Source organism: Numida meleagris, chromosome 2, assembly GCF_002078875.1.
Source record: "Numida meleagris isolate 19003 breed g44 Domestic line chromosome 2, NumMel1.0, whole genome shotgun sequence".
Taxonomy (NCBI): Eukaryota; Metazoa; Chordata; class Aves; order Galliformes; family Numididae; genus Numida; species Numida meleagris.
The window spans coordinates 142,466,106-142,490,090 of record NC_034410.1 but is presented as its reverse complement, the minus strand read 5'-3'; the positions used below and the strand labels follow the sequence as shown (position 1 = coordinate 142,490,090).

General features: G+C 41.5%; 1 long non-coding RNA gene across 1 annotated transcript in view; it reads right to left on the bottom strand.

The window, feature by feature from the left end:
* The window catches only part of LOC110394631, a 41,766-nt gene that overhangs the window by 1,855 nt on the left and 15,926 nt on the right, over positions 1 to 23,985 (bottom strand). The window lies entirely within an intron of this gene.

Sequence of the window (23,985 nt, the reverse complement as noted above, 5' to 3'; positions counted from 1 at the left end):
GCGGGCTTCCTTCTCTGATCTATCTGGAAGATCTTGAGAAATGTGGTCTTGGCTGTGTTACGTACAATACCTTACTATAGTTAATAACCAGTGAGAGCTTCAAATTCAAAATGGATTATGCACCAGCATAGCATATCCCAATATCATGGGATCTCCCAGTCTGTGTGGGATAAAGAGCATCTCCAACATGGGGTTGTGTCATTATGTGTTCCTTTTGCAAGAATAATAATCTGCATGGCTTATCACAAAGAAAAAGCAATTTTTGACAGCTTTAGTTAAAAAAAAGAAATGCAGAAAAGATTAGTCACCTTGATGTAGAGCCTATTCATCTTTTCTGTTGTAATTATAAAATCTGTTCCTTTCTTGAACCAAAGCAAAAATCCTTCTCACAGGTAAAAAAGCACAGGCTTTAACAATATGAGAAAATTCATTTCTTATTGCCATCTGCCTCTGGGATGCAAATAGGAAGGGAGTTGACACTGTATATGCTCTGCCTTTGCAATTTAGCTAATCCTGCTGTGATATAGTCCCACATCTGAAGCAGTGACTGTCAGCAGTTCCTCTGCAATGATGCACATAAAGAGAGGGTGAACAAAAGAAATACAAAGCCAAGAGGAAAAAGACAACACAGGAATTTCAGTTGCAAGTCTGCATACCAACTTAATGATCACATTAAATCTCTTCCGTTTTTATGTTCCCTGTGGATTTTTACCTTCAAAGGTAGAGGGACAGAACGATGGTCCAGTGCTGTGTGCAAAAGCCCACACACTTAGAAAATGGATGTTTGACTCTTCTCTGTGGTGGGCTTCCTTTATGCCCTCTGGCATGTCACTCACTGCCTCTGGATGCAATTTCAAATAATAAAAATGGAAAACCTTACCACAGATGGACAGTGATTCCATAGCATTGAAGAGGGTGGGATGCTGATATACCTGAGCCTTTTTACTGCAGTGGGTGCTGCTGTGAGAAAATACCAACATGACACTATTGTTACTGCTTTCTAGATCTAACCCGCCCTCTGTGCATTTCTGGACTTGCAAGAACCCTCACATTACCCTGACTATTCTACATAGATCGTTCCAAAAGTAATACCTCCTATTTATTTCCATGGAAATTACACTGGATACAAAGATCACAAGTACTTTAACAATTTGTTAGAGCAAGTTCGCAGATACAAAACATGATTTTTCAATAGAGGCACCACCATTAGCAACACACTTTTGCTACTGATAAACAAAAGCCTGCGTGCAGCACTCATAAAAATCTACCCCTGCAAATGTGGACCCACTGTCACTGTCATCACTGCTGAAAGGCGCCACCCATTGCCTCTCTGTGCTCACATCCACTATTTGGTCTCCAAAAACGTTCAGCAAGTGTTGGTGAATGTCAATCAGTGCAATTTTTTCCTCATGGAGGAATTCAGTTCCACACCTTTGCTTCATATGCGCTTCCATGTCAGATGCTAATTTGTCAGACCACCTGTCTGCTGCTGTCTGTCGCACAACAATAAAATGTAATGGAACATTGGCAGGAAGGTTCAATCTCTACTGCCATACCACCAACACCTACCTTTGATGTTGTGGGCTAACATAATCAGATAGGAGGCATTGCTTTTGGAGCAGCCCTCATAGTCAGGTCTTGGCTTGAATTAATACTGACTCCTTTGCATTTCTCTTTGTGTACCCTGACTTCGTTACCTTTGACCATAGATCTAAATGATTTGTCTCACTGGCTTCTCTGTGCTGCAAATAGCAAGCCCAGGTACCCATGGTTAGCCACGACACTATGAGATGCAAGTGCCCAGTAGCTGGCATCTGAGGGATGTAGTACAGATCCCCATTCTGTGCATTTAACCATATCCTTGTATGCTATGTCATTTATTTTCATATTGGCTGCTTTTGCTTGTCTCACTTTTCTTTGAGCTGAATGCCTTGAAACCCCTTCTGATGTAGGTAGAAGAATTAAGGTCAAAAAATGCTATTAAAATGCACTTTTTTTCCCTTTAAGAATAAACATTTACTAAAAGAGTTTGAAGGTGATTGCATAAAGCCTATCCCGAAATGATATAGGAAAGGAATAATAGCAGAAATATACATTCCTATTCCATGAGATCTGGTCTGATTTCTGAAAGTGTCGTCCCGAGTTTCAGACTCTGTACAGCAGGAAGAGAGGTATCGGAAGCAGCAAGGATTGTTCTTGCAGTTTTGAGAGATACTGGATGCTGAGAGGAGAAAAATCAGAAGTGTCATTCTACTCTATCAAAGCAGATGGTGTTTTCATTGTCTTGCAAAAACAAAGCTGAACTCCTGTACCACTGCTTGAAGATACTGTTTTACCTTTATAGTTCCTGAAAACCATTGCACAAACTGAGAGGAAAGGATCACGATCATTTATTTTATAAAGCCCTTTGTATAAAACAGCAGACACATAATACGTCTCAGCTGGCCCAGATGCAATCTTAAATAGGGTGACCACCATACATCTTACTAACATATCTGACCTCGTTCAATAACAGTTTGAATAACTTAAATGTACGAACATACTAAGAAAGAAGAATCTTCCCTGCTGCACTGAGTGAAAGGCTCTAAAGCTGTCATGGAGTAGCTCAGAATAGAAGATTGTGTTGTGTTGTTCCCTCCAGCCTTACCTGGGAAATTAATGTATGCTGTGGGAGATCTATGACCTTTGCTAAACTTTGTAATCCTTTCTTAGCTTTAGCCTGAGAGTAGCTACATAGCCATATTTGTTACTCTTGCACCTAGTTTCCCTCAAAAATGGAGCCTGTGTCACTAGAAATTACATTTTTAGCAGAGCAGATTGCAGAATTCTGTTAATTACTGATGTAAAGGTTAAAAACTCAGCCTTTGCTAATCCAAATAAACTAAACTTTAAAAGCATGTGAATGCTTGGGTGATATTTGGCACTGCTGAACACTGACAACACATGCTTGGCGAAAGGTCTTAGTTGGAGATGATGGTACCTGCAGGTACCATCTCTGCCTAAGTCAGAAAATGTCTGAATATAGTGCCCCTGGTTAAGAGGAGCTAGGAGTTATTCCCAAGATCTGCTTAGCCTCATGTGTCTGGGCCTCAGATCAGAAGAACTTTGCTGTGCTTGGAAATATTATCACTACCTTACCGTGGTCCTAGTGACTGGGGGTTCACGGAGCTCCAGCTGCAGCCCAAAAATTACTGAACACTCTGAACCTGAGAAGAAATGCTTCCAAACAGGACTGACCCTTAAAAATGATAAAGTGTGTTTCCTGAATAAGATACAATATGAAATGCAATAAAAATGAAATAGCAATATATACATACATTTTTAATTGACACTAGTGTTGACTGAGGGTAGAATTCATTGCTGAATGTTGTGATTTAAACACATCTCCATTTCGTGCTCCCTCTGCTCAAGAGACTGTTTCTACCTTAACCAGCAAGAAAATATTGAACACTATTATTTGTTTCTTTTGCTGGAAGTACCTTTCTTAATTTATTTCTAACCAATCGGTGCCAGCTGTTGTCCCTCTATAAGGATTGTGTGAGGCAATAAATATCTGCCACGCAGCCAGCCAACTTGGCCAGGGCTTTTGATTTATTTTGAACAACCCCTTTGATATTTTTCTTTCTTCAACATTTATTCTGTGGTAGGAGATGACACTGTTGTCTTGTGTCATTAATGTTCCTCTCTTCCAGAGACACAGCCTGTTAATTAGAGAAAGGAGATAAATTAAAAGCCAGGTGGCAATCTATAAATCTAGACTGAAAAAGATGATTTTTCTTTGTATCAAGCTTTGGCACTTTTATTCTAGTGTGAAATAAAAATAAATATGAGTTGGCTTTTATATAATTTTTGCTACATGTTTCAATACTGATGCTTCAGTACAGTTTTAACCATTTAAATCTTAGTGGTTTTATTTAGTTATGTGCTTTTTAGATTTCAGTGTTCACCCCGAGATTTCTAGGTGTTGCCATGTATTTCTTTCACATGTCATCACAGCAGTTACTATTCTGAAACATCATGATCTGAGTTGCAACTACAAATGATTAGATTTGACCCCAACAGAAAAATGAAATTATTCTGCAAACTGTTGGAAGCTTTCTATCTGTGTTGGAAGCAAGGAATGTTATTTATGTCTCAGTGATCTTTCAAGCCAGTGGAACACGTGCTTTTTAAACTATACCTGAGTCAGCCTACCTCTTGGTCAGAACATAGAAATGAGTGGCTGCAATTGGCAGAATGCAGAGAGAAGGGTGCTTCTGCTGCAAAGACTTAAGGTAGAATACTAGAATATATGGAGTTGAAAGGGATCTGTAGGGATCATAGTCCAACTCTGGGCAACACAGGACCACACAAAAACCAGACCATATGACTGAGAGCATTGTCCAAACCTTCCTTGAACTCTGGCAGATTGCACTGAACAAACCAGTTGACCTCAGCTATTCCTCATACACTTTGAGTTGTCTGTCTGAACAGTTGCCTGGGTGGACAAAAACTCTCTTGTTCCAGCTTGCTTGATCCAGGCATCTTTAGTGTTGAAACACTCCGAGCAGCATGTATGCATCTTAAGAACGCACAGCAATTCTTTGCTGGCTGATGCACACAGTAAATAGCCAGGTTTAATGGCCTGGCACATCAGGCATTAATATGCTCACCACAGTGTCTGCTGGCAAGGCAGTCATCAATCAGACGGGGAAGGGCTCATCTCCATTGCTCCCTGGAACAGACTGATCCGTGATGCTGCTGAGCTTCCATCTTCTGATTTTCTGCTTTTTTAATTGGAGTCTCATACCTTTTTTGTGTGTCAATATTTTTCCCTCTTGAATGCTGAAGTTGTTAGCTAATGCATCTCTGCCACTCCTTTCCTCTTTGTTTTCACTTTTCTGGTCTAGTGTGGCTTTAACTCATGAGTGTCCTCGCAATAAGGATACATGTGCTCACCACCACCTCCCAGCAATTTTATTAGGGAAAAAGAACCAGGGTCACATAGCTGTTCTGCACCATGCTTGGTCTTGGCTCAGAAGCTGCTGAATCCTTTAGCCAAGGATTTCATGGCCATCAGCAAACAGGAAAACTGGGCTCTTACAAATTATAATGTGAATGCCTCTACTAGACCTGCCTCCAGGCTGTAGTAGGTTATATAGTGAAGTATTTCAGAATAGATTTTGGACTGATTGACTATTGCACATGGGGTGAACAATATCTGGTCAGTGAAAGCTAGTTTGCCTTCTCCTTTTGTGGATGTAGACTGCTTTATGGTCCATTCTTATCCTTATCAATTTGCTGATTCACCAGTAGGTTGATTCAGAGGTGGATCTGTAACATGTTGAGTTTCCTCTGTTCATTTCAGTACCCTCTAAAATCAAGGGAGTCTTAAAGTGCTCAGGATTAGTTTCCAGTTGAAAAGGTCACATTCAACTTGCTCCTTTTCCCCTGTGCAGTCTATTTTGTTGACTGCAAGCCAAAATGTTCTTTCTGTTACACTTGGAGTAAATACTATGGATCCGATAGCTGTGTGCGTAAATCGTTATTGCTCTGCTGATCTGGATTCATGGTAGGAGTTACTGTATTGATTGTCTAAGAAGACATCTGATTTGTTCTCTGAAATTATAATGCACAAACCCCAAACACAGTCTGTCTCCAGCTGAGGGCTGATCTCTAAGTGTGTCCCTCCCTCCTCTTCCTCTCAGTGTTCTTGGTTTGACTGGCATTAGGTAGGAAGCAGCTGGTGCTGCATCATGCTAAGCAACTCACACATGCTGCCTACGTGGTACAACAGCTATTCAGTTTCACACTGATATTTTTTACTTTGCTTTGTTTCCTTTTCTTCACAACCTTAATCATAGAATTGTTACAGTTGGAAAAGACCAACCATCACCACCGTGACCACTAAACCATGTCTCTCAGTGCCACATCTACACATTTCTTGAAAACCTCCACCACCTCACTGGGCAGCCTGTTGTAACACCACTCTTTCTGAGAAGAAGTTTTTCTTAATATAATATTCTTAATATACATTAATTATTATTATAAATTATAAATTAATATTCTTAATATACAACCTGAACCTCCGTTGGTGCAACTTAAGCCCATTACCTCCCCTGTACTTTACATGTGATCTCTGAACCCTGAGGTGTACAGCAACCTACTGTCGGATTTTTGATTGTCCTTGTAGCTATTTCAGTCTAGAAAAAGGCACAAAGAAAGCAAAACAAGGAATTTGCTCACTCCTTTCCAGCAGCAGGCAGATGTTTAGCCACTTGCAGGAGAGCAGGGTTCTCCGTGCACAACGGTTTCTTGGGAAGACAAATGCCTTGACTCCAAATGTTCCCCCTTCCTCCTTCTTCCCCCCTGCTTTTATTGCTGAGCATGACACTGTAAGTATGGGATATCCCCTTGGCCAGCTTAGGTAAGTTTTCCTGGTTCCATCCCCTCTCAGCTTCTTGTGCACCCCTATCTCCTCATTGGCAGGGTGGTGTGAGGAGCTGAAATGATACTGACTAATTGTAAGCACTGCTCAGGAACTACTAAAACCTCAGTGTTAGCACTATTTTCATCAAAATGACGTTACCAAACACTTAATCATACAAATCTCTACAAATAAAATTAACTCTATCCCAAACAAAACCATGACAATATCCACCCCTTATTCCCTACCTTTTACATCATGCTCAGGTCCCACGCTTTCCTATATGTTCTCACCCTTTAATTAACACACAGATTGCATCAACTCCAAGGTAGCCAGTGGTAAGCTAAGTAATGCCATTTGCTCAGAGGAAAACAGATGCTTCATTACCTACAGTTCTATTTCTGCATTTCAGATTCAGACACCAAGTTTCGTGGATTTGCACCAGCCTAGTTAGTTGTCATGAGGCTTCACACTACTACGTTGGGGTAAAATGCACGTCTTTTTCATTGCTGTCCTGAATCAACAAGGGATCAAGGGATTAACAGGACTAGAGGTCACTGATCTGTGGAATGGGAAATAGAACTTCTATGGAAGAGCAGAAAGCCGATGACTTAATAAATACCCCGGATGCTTTTTTTTTTCTTACATGGGAACCAGGAGCAAGCACTTCCTCATTGAGAGTCATATTGACTTTCCTGCTTCTGCCCTTGTCTGACCTCACACACATCTGGTGACATGTCAGGAGCTCTATGAGGGAAGCAGGGGTTTTTCAGCAGCTAGAGAATTGTGATTTTGACAAAGGCAAGATCATTCAATCCTTGGGTAAGTTAGGGGCTACCCTGCAGGTTCTCCTAGGATACGCAGTGGTGGTTGGGCTAGCACCTTTGGATGTGTCGGGGTAACTTGACCTTCCAATAATGAGATCCCTAAACACTTCTGAGGGCAAAATGAAAGAATGAGCTGTGTCCTGGTGGTACTGCCCCAAGACTGATGAACAGAGTCTGTTTGCTCTGTTGGAGCTGGGAAAAATGAGAATCTTTGGTTTCTGTTAACAAGATGCTCATGAACCAGAAAAATGGAGATTAAGCTAGACTTTTAGAGCACTAAAGAAACATTTGGAAAGGGTCAAAGGAGGTTTTTACTGTGTTGTACACCCTGCAGAAGCATCCACAGATGGGATATTTTGATGAAGCAGCTGCCCCATCCAAATGTAGCTCAAGCAGTTGGTTGTTTCCTGCTGAGACAAGAGATACACTTGGCAGGATCCTAACAAAATGTTAATGTATTGTGAATGTATCTGCCAGCCAGCCATTTGAACTGTCACCATTCTGTGCTACACATGGCAGCATGGCAAGGGCAGGGCCACGGGCACTGAATTTCAAGGCATTTGTCAGAGCTGTCCTCTTGGTACTCTCTCAAAACAGATTGCATGCCAACAGCCAAGTTTTGTTCAAAGGGAACGTCCAGCTGCATTACTGTCAGCCTCTTTGCAGCGCTAGCTGTGCTTGTCCACAGGTGATTCCTAAGCCATTGTGTGAGGAGCAAGCTTACTTGTTGGAGTGCAGGGAGACCTGTTAATATTAATTTATTTATTGTTCAGTTTTGAGCAGTCTTTAAATTAGAGTGATACATTTGTTGAGCAGCACTGATTAGGAAGAGAGAAGCAGCATGGTGTCAAGCAGCTTTCCCTGGGTTGTGCTATTAAAAGCCTGGATCAAACCAGGAGCTTTGGCACGGTGAACAGATGAGTCTAAGAGGGGTAGAGTGGTGGAGGGGACTGTACATCCCTAAAATAGGCACAGCATTTGATGTAGCTCCTCATGACACCCGAATTAGAATGGCTGTGGGTGTGTGCCTGACAGGTTGTCCCTGCTAAGGATGTTCCTGCACCACTGTCATCCACAAAGACTGAAAATAGGTAGAAAACCTGCAGAATATCTACATTTTTTTAAGGGATGAACAGAATTTTGTAAGGGCTAAGAGAGGACTGCTCTGATCAGATGGTGTCAAGTGCTACAGGTGTGTAGATTTGGTGGCACTTTGAAAAGGTTGCAGTTGCACACAGGTTCATGTAGATGTGTCTCCAGCTGCAGTCCACTGTATGACCCTGTCCATGTTGTGTCCTCCAGTGTCCCATGGGGTACTGCAACCTAATTAATTCTGAAGACATACAGCTTCTACTGTTCCAAGAAACAAGACTGGCCTTGATGCTCTGCCCTTTGTTCATTTGAACTGAACCATCTGTCTAAAGCAATATTGCTAGGTCTGACCATTTCTTTTCCTCAGTTAAATATATATTGGGTACAATTAATATAGTGATGCTGGTTACTGCTTAAATAGCTAAGAGTAGTGTGTGTTATTGCTATTAATGTAGATGCTGCTTCAAAGGTAGGATAAATGAGGCAATGTAAGTCTGGACAGAATCAATGATTTTTGATGGAATATTTTTTGTCTTTTTGAAAAGACAAGACTGACTTATACACATAAAAGAATTTACTGCAGCAGGAAAAAAAGTATCCCACATGTTGCTTTATAGTCCTTTGTTGGAGATTTCCTCAGAAAACTGGAATGACTGCAATGCCTCCATATCTCTAGTAGTTACTAGTGCCAATATAACTAATCTCTACTGTAATTATTGTTTGAATATAATTAAGCAATAGTTGAATGTAAACTTAATGCTGAATTCATCATAGAAGAATCTGTCACTTTCATGAAGAACAAGAACAGTGTTAGGAAGAATGAAGACAGTGGATCTTCTGAGATCATAGAGCCATAGAGTCATTTGAGTTGAAAGGGACGCTTAAAGGCCAACTAGTCCAACTCCCCTGCAATGAACAGGGACACCTACAGCTAAATCAGGCTGTTCAGAGCCCCGTACAGCCTGATCTTGCTTGTCTATAAGGACAGGACATCCACCACCTCTCTGGACAACCTGTTCACCTCCCTTATGGTAAAATGTGAGTGTATCAGATGATATGAGTGTATCAGACTGCATGTTCCCTTCTATCCCTCTGTTTCTGAAAAAAACAGCACCAGAGAGTGGTTTACCTTTCTGTCTCTTATCATATTTAGTGTCATTAAATACTGTGATGTAATTTATTATGAAAAGAGCTTTTTCTTCATCACTCCATATCTTCATAAACAATTCTTACAGTGTCACATAAATTTCCAGTGTAATGTGAAATGAAAACAGGCAAATAACATGAAAAGTTTGGAATGCTGCTTTATGAGTTAAGGGAAAAAGTATAAGGCTGTGTTGTCATTACAAAGGAGCCTAGAAAATGCTCTTATATGAGTTTGTTTCTAAAGCAGCTAAGACACCTTTCTGAAGGTCAAAATACTCCAGGATGTTTATTTAGAAGCATGAGCATATATTTATTTTAAAATAAAAGATGAGCCTCCTTGGACACAAAGTCATCAGGTCTGCTGTATGTCTGGAATTGACTTTCAAATTTCAATTTCAGGCTATAGGACAGCATGTCTGTTCTTGTGAGATTTCCTATATCTTTAATGAAAAGGATAAATAGGCAGTTGCTGTCAGAAATTCACTGTGAAAAAGAAAAGAGGAAGATTTAATGAGAATGATTCAGGAAAGAGCAGTGAAGAAAGGCTGGCTCAGGTCTGTGGGCACAGAACTGTGCAGGTCCAGGAAGGAGAAGATAAAAGTGTGATGCAGGCAGAAGAAAGACAATAAAAAGTATTAAACAGTTTAGATGACAAATATTAAGATCTGGATATGAGAGATGTTTCTTTCCTAAACAATTATTCCAGATGTAATGACAAGAATGAAGACTTCTGAAAGAAGCAAAGGATGCTTTTGCAGTTGGACTTGATCTTTAAGGTCTTTTCCAACCTGAGCAATTCTATGATTCTATGATGCAGTAGCTGTAGAGATAAAGTTGCCAAATGCTTGAGGCGGAACTTTGCTGGATGTCGCAAAAAGAGGAAATCAAAGAATTTGGACATGCCTAATACTTTGGAAGCAAGGAAGGAAAACAATCCACTGTTTCTGGGAAAGAAGAAGCACAATTGATTAACAAACATTGTTAAGGGTTCTTATGGTACCAGTGTTAATTTCATGCCTAAGATCCAGTAACTGCAGTACACATCCTAGATGGAGATGTCAACTAATGAGAGAAGGATGGAGAAAACAGTTGAGAAGTCTGATTTTTTTTGTTGTTTTGTTATTTATGATTTTGTAGAAAAACACTACCCAAAATAGTATGGCAGGTATCTTATCCTGTGTCATATATTTGGAAATGATTCTGCCAGACATGATGAACAGGCGAACCTAGCCTGCATAGAAATGTGAACACAGAACTGGGCAGAGGCCAGCCCAACTTCTGGGAGCTGATGGGTTTGGGAGGCAGACAAATGTTGAGTGTTTCTCATCAAAAGAAGCCCCACAAATATTAAATGGATGAAGACAGGTCCTGGAAAGGCAGGACCAGTGGTGGAGCATTCAAGGGGAAGGAAATATAATACAAGATGACTCAATGAGGGATCAGTGCAATAGCAGAAGGAAAAGCAAGCCTGTTGCAACAGAAGAATAAAACCATACCCAGCAGCAAATGGGCCCACTGTAAAGTTATCAGGGTGTTTTTCAATGGGAATAGAAGAAACTAGACTACAAAGGTGCTGCTGTGTTGATAAATAAAACAGTCCAGGCATTGCTCTCTGGTTCCACAGTCAAGTGATGGGGCGTTGCTTGTATCCACACAACCAAACTCTTTGTCCTCCCCTTCCTTCAGCCCACATTGCCTTTAGGAAATGGTTCCTGCTCTTCCTAAACCTGTCTGAAAGGCTGTTAATTGATACTCTAATTATGCCAGAGCAGTGATAACAATTAAAAGGTATGAAAGATTGCAGATAACTTCTAAGCCTGTACCATGGTCCTGTTACTGTTAAGTACTAACACAGCTCTTACCCAAGGAAATGGGATGGCAAGATCATTAAAACAACAACCTGAGCCATCCAAGTTTGAATGCATGGAGAAGGGCTCACAGGTTCAGAATAGGGGGATGAAAAGTGTTTTCTATCTGTACTTGGGAGACAGGCATAAATATGGCAGGCATTGGATAAGAAGGAGAGAACTGGGCTGAAAATGAGCCAGCTGGAAATCCTGGAGTGATGGGGTCATAAGGGCAAGCCAAAGAGATAGAGATCAAGAATAGAGGAGACAGCTCTGAGTCAGCAGCACTGGAAGGAAACCAAGTGAATTTCTCTTTAATGGTCTGGGGTCTTTTTATATCATTTATCTGCAATGCTGGCAGCAGCAGTATTTGCTGTAGCAGATGTGGATTTAATTAATGTGCAGCTTATTTCTTTATCCAGGTCACTCTGAAACCTCAAATGGAGGGCAAAAGTGCATGCGGTGAACTACTTGCAAGTTAAGGTGGGGTGAGGAGTGACAGTAGGGTTGCTCCTGGAAGTCACAGTGTGAGGGAAGGAGCGATCACTGTTCCTCACCCTCATCTCTAGTCTGAATTTGAGGTCAAGGGCATGAGTAAGACATGGTTATTATTTCTGAAATTGGAGTTCTGGGCACTGTGACCAGTACAGTCTTCAGGGAACTTTTACAGCAGCTCATTAAGCTCCAGACTTTGGCATGGCTGTGTAGGTCACTGCGAAATTTGTTTTCTGCTCAGTTGCCCTTTCCTGAGAACCCAGTGAGTACACTTATTTTTTAGGAAGTGTTTCCTTGAAGAGTGGTCTGTGATAGAAAAAATATCATAAAAGAGTAGACTGAAGGGATGGCATTGATAACAAAGTTCCACTTTTTTTTCTGCATGTCTCCCTCTTTCCTCTTGCAGACATCTTGACGAAAATGCAACACTTTGCTTCTATAAATGTTCTTAAAAAAGAAAAAAAGAAATGTTCCTGGGGAAAATACTGAGGTCTGGGTTTTCTAGTGCTTTATTTTTGGGAGTGAGGGATAGATTTTCAGGAAGATGTGAAGATTCTTATTTTAATATATGGCTACTACATGAAGTCAAAACATCTTAGTGGAAGATTTCACTTCATAGCATAGAATTGAAGACTGAAAAAGACTGAAAAAACATTTCTACTCAGAAGCCATTCATATAGGATCGATGTCTGATGTTCATGGCAGGGAAAATGCAGGCAACTCCACATCAGAAAGGCTGCAGCAGAGCTAGGTGGACTTTCTTGGAAGGGGGTGAACCTGGCAAATGTGATTTCGGCTGATGCAAGATTGCTGGAGGGTGATCTCACTTGGCACACACGACTGAAAGGAAAAATGATAGCAGCACTGCAGAATCACTGATGAGGTGGCTGAGATTAAAATGGTTAGATAGTACCAATAGTTGGAAATGTTGGTAGAGTGGACAGTTCAGGCTGAAAGTTTAAATGACAGTAGACAAAGATTCAGCAATGATTTCTCCACTTGTTACTGCCAGCATTACTAACACCATTTCACAGCTCACACCTCCTGTTGAACCTATTCCTGTTTGCCAACCCTGCCATGACAATGCCACACTTTGTTCAGGACCTGCTTGCGCAAATCTATAAGCTCATAATATGCCATGGCTGAAAGGAAGCTTTACAAGGCCCATCATGGTGAGGCTCAAAAGAGAGACTGATTACCTTCTATGGCCAGTAATTTCATATGGTACTCACTGCTGTAGGTTGTAGGCATAATAATTAGTGGGACTGAATTTGGCTGGGCTGATTTATTGTAGGAGAGAACAATAAAGTCTTTTGGCGCCAGCTATGGGGTCATTAGTTTTTTAATCACTAAGGCAATGCAGAGCTGTCTCTGATAACAGATTTCTGGTTCCCTCTCTCTTTCCATTTGGAAATATCTCATTTGCTAAGTGGCTGCCCCACTCCCCTTGAAGTTCAGCCAGGTAAAAAGAACAGAAGGAGATTATATTAAAGTGTCCATGTTGAAATAAAATATGTACAGCTAAAACCACTGCCAAGAGCTTGTTCAGACTTTGGAGGTTTCATTTGTAATGGTGGATGTATTCCCCATCCAGGAAGTGAATATGCAGCAATATAAATGAAACTCAAACTTGCTAGTGCCATTGTCAGAACAATGACAGTCCTCCTAGTCCATATTTCTGCATAGAGTGAATAGAGTCCATATGTGAGGAACAATTTTTTGAGATTATTTGATTGTATTATGGTACTGCTAAGGAAACTCCTCTCAGGTACTGACAAATATTTAATACAAAGACAAATATATGAATTAGTATTACTGCTGTAAACTGATGGCTTAAATAAGGTCATATAAATCAAGGTCTGTAAGGATAAGCAGAGTTTCCTAGTAGACTAAGATAGACAACCTTTTGGACTCAGAAATCATTTTTAAAATTAACTAAACATACACTTGGGCCAAAGAGCTTCCTGTAAGAACAAAGCTAAGCATATGGAGTTGAATGGGGCAATGGGCTGAACATGATGTTGAGGCTATTTATGGGTAAGCTATGACTGCTAAGGAAGTCTTCAGGGCAACACCTAATCCTTAGTAGAGGGGTCCATGCTTTCCTTCATTTGTAATAAGATCTACAACACTTGTCTCATTTGGCATCTCATCTTCAGATTTTGGTGCAGTGAAGATGGTAAATCACTATGGTGTCATAGAGTCATAGAATAGTTTGGGTTGGAAGGAACCTTTAAGATCATCTAGTTCCAACCCACCTGCTATAGGCAAGGACACCTCCCTCTAGACCAGGTTGCTCAAAGCCCCATCCAGCCTGCCCTTGAATGTTTCCAGGGAGGGAGCATCCACAGCCTCACTGGGCAACCTGTTCCAGTGTCTCACCATCCTCACAGTAAAGAATTTCATCCTAATATGTAATCTAAATCTACCTTCTTTCAGTTTAAAACCAGTTCCCCTTGTCCTGTTGCTACCTACCCCTATAAAAAGTTCCTCCCCAGATTTCCTGTAGGCCCCCTTCAGGTACTGGAAGGGGGCTATAAGGTCTCCTTGGAGCCTTCTCTTCTCCAGGCTGAAGAGCCCTAGCTCTCTCAATCTTTTCTTTGTAGGGGATGTGCTCCAGCCCTCTGATAATCTTTGTGGCCCTCCTCTGGGCCTACTCCAACAGCTCCATGTCCTTGTGTTGGAGGCACTAAAACTGGACACAATACTCCAGGTGGGATCACAGGAGCAGAGCAGAGGGGCAGAATCACCTCCCTTGACCTGCTGGTCACACTTCTCTTGATGCAACCCAGGATATAGTTGGCCTTCTGGGCTGCAAGTGCACGTTGCCGGCTCATGTTGAATCTTTCATCAATCAAAACTCCCAAATCTTTCTCCTCAGGTCTGCTCTCAAGCCCTTCTCTGCCCAACCTGTATCTGTGCTTGAGATTGCCCTGACCCAAATGCAGGACCTTGCACTTGGCTTTGTTAAACTTCATAAGGTTGGCAGGGGCCCACCTCTCAAGTCTGTCTGGGTCCCTCTGGATGGCATCCCTTCCCTCCAGCATGTCAACTGCATCACTCAGCTTGGTGTCATCTGCAAACTTGCTGAGGGTGCAGTCGATCCTGCTCTCCATGTCACCTACAAAGATGTTAAATAGCACTGGTCCCAGCATTGATCCCTGAGGACACCACTGATCACCTGTCTCCACTTGCACACTGAGCTATTGACCACAACTTTTGAGTGCAACCATCCAGGCAGTTCCTTATCCAGCGAGTGGTCCATCCATCAAATCTATTTTTCTCCAATTTGGCAACCAAGATGTCATGCGGGGCAGTGTCAAATGCTTTGCACAAGACCAGGTAGATGACATCAGTTGCTCCTGCTTTATCCACTGACACTGTAACTCCATCGTAAAAGGCCACCAAGTTTGTCAAGCATGACTTGCCCTTGGTGAAGCCATGTTGGTTACCACCAATCACCTCATCTTTATTTTCCATGTGTCTTAGTAGGGCCTTCAGGAGGATCTGCTCCGTGATCTTTCCAGGCACAGAGGTGAGACTGTGTTCTTGTGCTGTCATAGCATTATAGAATGGCTTGGGTTGGAAGGGACCCCAAGGATCATCAGAGTTCACAAGCAGGACTAGCAACCTTCAGATCTGGTACTAGATCAGGTTGCCCAGGGCTCCATCCAACTTGATCTTGAACACCTCCAGGGACAAAGCATCCACAGCCTCTCTGGGCAGCCTGTTCCAGCACCTCACCGCTCTCTCTGTGAAGAACTTCCCCCTGACATCTAATCTAAACCTTCCCTCCTTGAGCTTATAACCATTCCCCCTTGTCCTATCACTACCTACCCAAGTAAAAAGTTGATTCCCCTCCTGTTTATAATGCCCTTTTAAATACTGGAAGGCTGCAATGAGGTCTCCTCACAGCCTTCTCTTCTCCAGGCTGAACAAGCCCAGCTCCCTCAGCCTGTCTTCATAGGAGAGGTGCTCCAGACCTCTAATGATCTTGGTGGCCCTCCTCTGGACCCTCTACAACAGCTCCACATCTTTCCTTTGTTGGCCTTGGACCTGGACACAGTACTCCAGATGGGGCCTCATGAGGGCAGAGTAGAGAGGGACAATCACCTCCCTGTCCCTGTTGGCCACTCCTCTTCTGATGGAGCCCAGGATACCATTGGCCTTCCAAGCTGCAAGCACACACTGCTGGCTCATGTTAAGTTTTTCATCCCCCACAACCCCCAGGTCCTCCTCTGCAGGGCTACTCTCAAGGAGTTCTCTCAGTGTGTATACGTATCTGGGATTACTCTGATCCAAATGCAAAACCTTGCACTTTGCTATGTTGAACCTCATTAGGTTCCTTTCCTTCTGCCTTCCAGCACTTGTTTATCATGCTCCCAGTGTTCCCACTTTATCTCATGGCTGTCTAGGCTTTAGCCTCCTGTGAAGAAGCTGGCAGTGAAAGTTCCACCAGTAAGTGTTTAAGAGAAAAATAAGGGATGCAGGAAACTGGGAACAGTACTCATTTTGAGCAACTCAGCTGCTTCTCCTGTACAAGCAGGTAAGGCTCTGTTAGTAACACTGAAGGAGCTCATTCTCTCCTGTCGTCCCTATTGTCTTTCACACTGGACTTTTAGGATCAAGCTATCTAGACAGGACCTTACAGTGTCCTAACTTTTCCATACTCATTCTATTCCATAAAAAATAAGCCCCTTCTGGAACAGGGTGCCCAGAAAGTTTGTGGAGTTCCCTCCACTGGAAATATTCAAAACCCACCTGGGTGCTTTTCTACTGCAGGGAACCTGCTTTAGCAGGCAGTTGGGTGATCTCCAGAGGGTCCTTCCAACCCCTATGATTCTGTGTATTAGTGTCTGACCTGTCTCCTGAAAGTCATTACTCTTTTTTTGAATTCCGTTCTTCATTTGGAACAGAGAGTCCTTTCTGCAAGATGTGAATGTGAGATGTTCACTGTTAATGACCATGAAAGAATATTTAGGCTTTTATTTTGTCTTGGTCGGTCTGACACCTGTCATCCTTCTGGAATATTTGTTCAAATAATTATCCTTTTTTTTCCTTTCTTTTTTTCTTCTTTTTTTATTTTTCTCACTCTCCCATTTTTAATTCACTGCTGCCTATGCTTTTTAAAGTTTTTTTTGCCTTTCTCCAGCTGACTTTCCTGCTCTGGCTTCCAGGCAGATGATAATTAGTGTGTGGGGCTGACAGCCACATAGTTAAACTATGTGCAATTTGATGGTCTCCATGGGCTTTCAATTCCTCTTAGTCTTTTATTTTTCAAAGTTTTAACATCTTATTTTTCCATCCAAGCACTTGTTAAACCTCAAGATTTAATTCCTTCAAGTATTAGCTCGCAGTTTGATTTTAATTTACATTTACATAGGATTTCCTGCTTGGCAGAAGGCAGCAGAAACCAAACCTACATCAGATTATTTTAATAGCTTATTCTCATTCAATTGGCTTTTCGTCAGCCTTGTCTGACTTCATGACCCTGGTGACAACATACTCTGGGCCCCTCTTTCCCTATACACATTTGTGTAAGTAGGTATAAGGAACTTTTTTTTCTAGTTACTTTTCTAGTTTCTACTCTGGTAGAAACTATTACAATACTATTCCAACAGAGTGAAGGCAAAATCCTCCCCACACTTTTGCTAACCATCATGTCTCATGTAGATTATGAATTGGCCTAACTATTTTTATCAAAGAAGTGATTTGCATCTGCTATGCATCATACTCATCACCGTCTTCTGAGCCTGTTCCTTAGAGATGCTCCTTTCTGTGTAAATGGATCCATATCAGTCAAGTGCCCTTTTTTACAATATTCTTGGCTGTGGATCTCTGCTTTAATACATGCTGGGACTTCTGAATCTTTGGAAGCCATTTAAAAGCAAGCCAGAAAAAAAAAAAAAACCTGACCTATTCACAGGCTTGTAGTAGATAACCAAGAGTTGTTCTGTGCAAGCTGGAAAAATCCATGCCTTTCCTGCACTGTTTTATACAATGAATTCTTCTGGATATAAATAGTGTTTTTGGTGTTTTTGTCAAATAATTTATCACCTATTTATAATGAAGAGATTGATATGTAACGAAATAATTTCCCCAAACACATATGCTTTGAGATTAGATAGACTTGTTTAACCGCAAGTATGATGGAAGCCAAAGGACTTCCAAGCTATGGCCAGTAATTTCTGCTGGTTTAGGGAAAGAGATGTGATCACTTCTATAATTTGTGCATTCAGTGATGAATATATCAATACTAACTGCTTCAATACTTACATTTTTCTAATGCAGAATATATAGCTTATGTTCAGCTTGAATTTCTTTAATTTATAGTCTGTTCATGCAGTAAGCTCACCCTGTAACAGAAAGCTTTGCTAAATTGTTTGTGAAATGCATAGAATTGTTAACAGCAGCTGGTGGAAGATGCTAGGACTTGCGTTTTCCCTTGGCACTACTTTTATTTTGGAGCTCCTATAAAGACTGTTTCCTAAAAGGCATCTTTGCCTTGCCACAGTGTGTACTCTGGCACTGATCCAGCACTGTATAACCGCTTACCTTTGATAATGAGGGGAAATTCCCCCTGATGCAAAGATAGTTTTGCACCTTACTTGTAAAAGTACTCTAACTCCTAAAGGATCAAATCCTTCAATGCTGGTAGTGAATAACTGCCACAGAGGGAAATGGGAGGAGTCCCTTTGTACCACAAGGGATTCTTACACCATCAGCTTGCTCAAGAGAAAGTTCAGAGAAGATTATAGATACACCTTCAGTGTTCAACTCTCTTTCACGAATGACTCATTCAGAACCATCTTTATGCAGTGGGTGCCAGATGGCATTTGTCAGCCCTGTTTTTTCATGCCACATGTTTGAATTACCTGCCTACAATCGCTTGACTCTCACAGTCAGACTGTGTAAGACCACAGGTCTTGCTGGCTGAGGAACTGAAGTGGATGCTACAGGGGGAGCGAAAAAAAGAGGTGAGGATCCTCATGATGTTTTCCTCTCATGCATCTCTCGCAGCCTTCTACTATTTTTTTACCTTCAGTGACTTCTTGAGCCACAGTGAACTGGAACCACCAGTGACTCTGGAAACCCTCAGTGGATTTCTCTTCATTGAAATTGTCTGATCTTGCCTTGGCACCACACAGACTTGTGTGCTCAAATTTATTCTGCCCAGTCTGTCTCTGTGATGCTTAAAGCCCATATCCATTCCTGGTTCCAAACAAACAAAAAATACACAAAGGAACCAAACAAACAGAAAAAAACTGTAAACAAATAAGTTCTTTGTGCAAGAAAAGCAATATGTTTCCTAACTGAATTATTGATATCTTTCATTTGGGTATAGTCAATATAAAAAAGCGTGTGTTGTTACTACCCAAGAGGGTTGTTTGATGGAAAGAAAAATATTTTGAGCTTTAGGTGTTTTAAATCAGCACCTTAGCACCTTTCAGGAGCTGTATATTTAAGGGATAGGAAGTGATATATTATAAAACAGAAAATGTCTACAGATGATGTTCTGTTCTCCCCTTCCATTCTCCATTAATTTCTTTGTACAAAAGGCAAGATGATGGCCAAGCTGATGGGTACAAAGGAGAGCAGCTCATTTAGTTCATCCCATTAGGCTGCTTTGGAAACAAGTAGGAAGCTGGAAGAAACATATCTTTTCAGTTTCAGAGGGAGCACTGAGGGGCCTCCAGTACCATCCAAATGGATGCAAAGAGAGCAAGCAGTGGTGAAGTTTTCCCCTTTTCTATTCATTTTAGTGTCCTAGGTGGTCAAAACTACAAAGGGAAGAGGGGATGAAAAAATTTTTAATTAGTTAAGAACTGTAGAAATAGGAGATTACTTTTTCTGGAAACAGAAAACTAATAGCAACTTCCACCAAGTTTTACTAATTTTAAAATTAAAAAAAATCATGCTTGACCAATTTGGTAGCTTTCTATGTCACTACAGGATGGGTAGATTGGGGGGGAGAGCAGTGGATGTTATGTACTTTGACTTCAGTAAGGCGTTTGACTCTGTCTCCCACAAAATCCTAGTTATGAAATGTAGAAAGTGTGGGATAGATGAGTGAATGGTGAGGTGGATGGAGAACTGGCTGACTGGCAGAGCTTCGAGAGTTGTCATCAGTGGCACAGAGTCTGGTTGGAAGGCTGTAACCAGTGGTGTTCCCCAGGTGTCAGTGTTAGGTCTGGTCTTGTTCAACCTCTTCATCAGTGACCTGGATGAAGGGATAAAATCCACCCTCAGCAAGTTTGCTGATGATACAAAGCTGTGAAGAGTGGTTGACACACCTGAAGGTTGTGCTACCATTCCACAGTACCTGGACAGAGTGGAGAGTTGGACAGGGAGGAACCTGATGAGGTTTAACAAGAGCAAGTGTAGAGTCTTGCACCTGGGGAGGAATAACTGCATGCATCAATACAGGTTAGCGGATGACCTGCTGGAGAGGAGCTCTGTGGTGAAGGATCTGGGAGTCTTGGTAGACAACAGGTCTGCCATGAGCCAGCAGTGTGTCCTGGTAGCCAAGAAGACCAATGGTATCCTGGGGTGCATGAAAAAAAGCATGGCCAGCAGGTTGAGGGAGGTAATCCTGCCCCTCTACTCTGCCCTGCTGTATTTAGAATACTGTGTCCAGTTCTGGGCTCCCCAGTACAAAAAAGACAGGGATCTCCTGGAGAGAGTCCAGAGGAGGGCCACAAAGATGATAAAGGGTCTGGAGCATCTCCTCTACGAGGGAAGACCAAGTAATCTGGGTCCGTTCAGCCTGGGGAAAAGAAGACTGAGACAGGATCTGATAAATGTTTATTAATATCTGAAGGGAGATGAGAGACAAATGGATAAGGCCAGGCTCTTCTTGGTAGTGTGTAGTGATAGAACAATGAGCAATGGCCTAAAAGTTGAACATATGAAGTTCCATACAAACATGTGGAAGAACTTCTTTATGATAAGGGTGAAGGAACACTGGAACAGGTTGCCCAGAGAGTTTGTGGAGTCTCCGTCTATGGAGATATGGAGATATTCAAGACCTGTCTGGATGCCTACCTGTGTGACCTGTTGTAGGGAACCTGTTTTAGCAAAGGTGTTGGACTTAATGATCTCTTTATGTCCCATCCAATCCCTGTAATTCTGTGATTCCATGACAGTTCCTGAGGAAAGGTGTAGGTCTGTGCTAACCTCCCACATACATTTAGCTGGGGGTGCACTAGCTTTTTTGATACACATTGAGCATTTAAAACAAAAACAAAAACTATGAATGAGAAGAAGGTATTGCTAAGATCTCAGCTCCATTCCTTTCTTTGGCTGAGAAATTTGATTCCTGTGGAACAGGTTATTGACTTGCTGAGCTCTCAAGGAAGGGATCAAGTAATCAAATGAGTGAAAGGAGCATCTCCAAAATCCTTGTTCTTTTTATTTCTAAAGCTTTGGAATGTCATGGCCGTTCACAATAGTTTTTGAATACTTTCACTTATATATAAATAGCTGCATCAGTTTTACTCTCTGGAGTTTATTCTTATATGTAAACAGGTATTTCCTTTCCTGTACCTGTACTTCCTTCTCTCCCTCCTCCCCTCAGCTGCATCTAGTGGAAGAAAGTATGTTGATAGTTAAGCGGCTAAGATTGATAATGCTTCCTATCTACAAAAAGCAAGTGAACCAAATGTTCTCTTCTGACCTTAGAGGTGTCTACTCTATTGAATGAACCAGTAAATCAGCTATGCCTATCCACCTAGTTATCCAATCACACAATAAATCTGAACTGCTGTCTTTCCTACCTACTTTACTTCTCTGAGGACAGAATTGATAAAGATGGCATACCTGCTTAAAAAAAAGTATTTAGTGGAGCCATTATTTGATTATGAACCACTGTTATGAACTATACAGCTATGAATTATAGCTCAGTTTTCAGCACACTTTCAGTGAAGTTCTCTGAAATACTTCGGCAGCCTTAACAGTGAGGCAAAAGCTTGGAGAATGAGTTCATTAGAGTTCATGAGATGAGAACAGCACATATCTAGAGATCTGGGGTCCTTGGAGATGTGGTTATTCAAGATTTTTTAAATACTGATGTATTTTCAGTAACCCCAGTAGTTCAGAATCTGCCTGAGCTCTGTGAAAACATAAGGAAGATCCTCTGTACAAAAAGTTCTAGTCTTTCAAAATACTGCATATGGCTTCTTGCCTTCCCTGGCAAAGACAGTAAAATCAAGTTTCTGTTGCTTGCATTTTTATTTACTAAAGAGTAGTGTGAAGCTGTAATTCATGAACTGAGAACTTTCTTTATTGTTCTTGTCTTTGGTTTCCCATAAGATAGCATATAGTCTTTTACTTTGCCAATCCTGTCCTGCAGGGCTTAGCTCAGGAACTAATTTCCCTATCAGTTACTCAGCCAGCTCTATATTTGTGTTTTCAATGGAGACTTGATTACATAGGCTCAGCGTGGGGTAGATGCTGTCTGGATTTCAGTGATATACTTGGAAGGATTCTGTTTATGAAAGTATCTTTAGTGGGTGAAGAAGTGAAAATGCATGATTTAATTCCACCCTTGTTTGATTCAGTGTTTGCATAAAATAGTAGGAAGTGCTGACTGTAGAACTTTGTTGGGGAAAGAATATGGGGAGCACATCACATTTATTTTGCCCTACTTTGTTCCCTTGGACATAAGAATTATATTATAACAGGGTACTTTTGGGGTTTTTTTTCTTCTTTTTTACAAAAACAAGAGTGCTTATTGACATTCTTCTGCAGTCAGTGCTCTCAATGAGCATAGCAGAGAAAATGAGGCTTTTGGACTCTGTATCCAGGATTTATTACCTCATCAGAAACAACAGACCTGGTTATCTTTTCCCAGTGAGAAGGAAACCTTAGTCTCCTGAAGCATGCCCACAAATGTTTAGACTGAATGAGCATGCCTGAAAATTTTTGGTTGTCACAGAATGGTTTGGGTTAGAAGGTACCTTTAAGACCTCTAGTGTCAACTGCACCACCCAGCTTGGAGTCATCTGCAAACTTGCTGAGGTTGCACTTGATCCCACTCTCCATGTTGCCTACAAAGATATTAAATAGCACTGGTCCCAGCATTGATCCCTGAGGACACCACTGATCACCTGTCTCCACTTGCACACTGAGCTATTGACCACAACTTTTGAGTGCAACCATCCAGGCAGTTCCTTATCCAGCGAGTGGTCCATCCATCAAATCCATTTTTCTCCAATTTGGCAACCAAGATGTCATGCGGGGCAGTGTCAAATGCTTTGCACAAGACCAGGTAGATGACATCAGTTGCTCCTGCTTTATCCACTGACACTGTAACTCCATCGTAAAAGGCCACCAAGTTTGTCAAGCATGACTTGCCCTTGGTGAAGCCATGTTGGTTACCACCAATCACCTCATCTATATTTTCCATGTGTCTTAGTAGGGCCTTCAGGAGGATCTGCTCCGTGATCTTTCCAGGCACAAAGGTGAGACTGACTGGCCTGTACTGTCCTGGATTTTCTTTTTTTCCCTTCTTGAAAACAGGCTTTATGCTTCCCCTCTTCCAATCAGTGGGAACTTTACCAGACAGCCGTGACTTTTCAAATATGATGGATAGCAGCTTGGCAAAATCATCTGCCAGTTCCTTGAGAACATGTTAATGGATCTCATTGGGTCCCATGGACTTGTTAACCTTCGTGTTCTTTAGATGGTCTCGAACATGACCTTCACTTAGAGTGGGCAGATCTTCTTTCTCCCAGTTCTTACCTTGGCTTTCTGCAACATACTTGGTAGTAAAGCAAGATGTGTTATACTGCTGCACATCTCTTTCCTTTGAGCACTGTTCATTGTGTCTGTGAATTCAGTTGGTCTCTCCAGTTTCCATTTTTTTGTTTTCTTCATGAGCAAAAGGAAACTTCCTAGAGATCCAAACTCCTTTAATCCACACGACTCCTATTTATCAAGAAGTTCAGATGTTTCAAAATGTCTTGCAAAAGAGAAATTTGTTTGGAGGGAAAGACTTCACATTTAATTGGCAAAACATGAAGTTTGTCTGCAGCCAATGTAAGATAGACCTGTAAGGGCGAAGACTGTCTTGAAAACAAAGTACATTGCTCATGTGTTTTCTGTTGCCAAAGGCTTGGTGAGATGTGCAGACTCTGAATTATGAACAAGAATAATGAAAAGTCTGCCTACA